The sequence below is a fragment of the Mus caroli genome, chromosome 1 (genome assembly GCF_900094665.2).
Source record: "Mus caroli chromosome 1, CAROLI_EIJ_v1.1, whole genome shotgun sequence".
Taxonomy (NCBI): Eukaryota; Metazoa; Chordata; class Mammalia; order Rodentia; family Muridae; genus Mus; species Mus caroli.
The window spans coordinates 143148293-143149749 of NC_034570.1; positions in this window are offsets into that span (position 1 = coordinate 143148293).

Genomic DNA, 1457 nt, shown 5'->3' on the forward strand with positions numbered 1-1457 from the left:
AAAAAAAAAAAAAAAAAAAAAAAAAAAAAGAATGGTCCTCATAGACCAATATATTTAAATACTTAGTCACCAGGAAATGGAACTGTTTAAAAGGACAGAAGGACTGGGAGGTGTGGCTTTGTTGGAGGAAGTGTGTCCCTGGGTATGGCCCGGGTTCTCTTTCGCTGCCTGTGGATTAGGGTAGAGCTCTCAGTTGCTTCTCTCAGTTGCATCATCTGGTGCCTGCTACGATGCTCCCACTGTGATGATAAATAACAATTAAACCTCTGAAACTGTAAGCAAGGCCCCTGTAAATAATTAAATGTTTTCTTCTGTAAGTATTGTGTTGGTTGTAGTGTCTCTGTACAGCAACTAAGAGAGGAAGGAACTTGCAAACAAGCAGAACTTGAAGAAGTCAAGGAGTGGAGCTTACATGACAGAGGCCTGGAAAGCTGACAACAAAAACAAAAAAAGATCTCAATACTTTTGTAAATACCAAAGTCTCTGTGGACTTTGCCAGAATATTTCCAGGGGAAAGAACTGAACGAAGTCACTTTTTGCTATGGCAGGAGCAAAGGGAGATTAAGAAAGAGAGAAAGGCAGTATTGACTCCTCTTTCATGGAGCTTGACCAACAGAGTGCCACTAGGAGACAAAGGTTGTTAATTTTGTTTCAGAAGCAGGACTTTACATAGCCCAGGTTACATGACATTGTGACATGTAAGCTAAGGTTACCTTGAACCCCTGATTCCTGTCTCTACCTCCTTAGTGTTGGAATGGGGAGCCTGGCCACAATGTCTACTGATGCTTATAAAAAGTGTTTGTTTGTTTGTTTGTTTGTTTGTTTGTTTGTTTGTTTGAAGGACGTGAGAATGGTCTAAGTTTTAGGACGAGAGAAGAGAGTTGCTACAAATGGACCAGTTGAAGGTTTGGAGAGCAGAGAAGAGCAAGTTGAGGCCTTCCAACAGTTATGGAGAAGGAACAACACAGTAAAAGACAGTGTGTCAGAGCTGGGGCTGGTTGGCTTGGCAGTGACGGTCATGAACTTGCAGGGCCCCTAGTTCAGGGCAAAGGCTGTGGATTTCATGCCACAGTTTACTCTGGTCCCTGTGTTATCTTCAAAGTAAATAACCTCTAGCTGGTATTACAGCTGCTTAAACATTTTGCCAAATGATCGTGTTTTGTGTTCTACCTTGGCCCTGTCTTCTGGCCTTCATTCTCTCTCTTCTCTTTGACTTGTGCTGATCTCCCCACTCTTTGTCAGTTTGGGTGATTAAGGGTGGGGAGGGACATGTGAATCTTTTCCTTTTCATCTCCTCACTTAGGAAGGTGCTCCTTGGACTGGAGAAATAGAGTTCTTACTGCAACCTTTCTTGGGAAGAAAAAAGAAAGAAGAGAGAGGGGGGGGGGAGAGGAAGGAAGGAAGGAAGGAAGGAAGGAAGGAAGGAAGGAAGGAAGGAAGGAAAGAAGAGGAGGGGA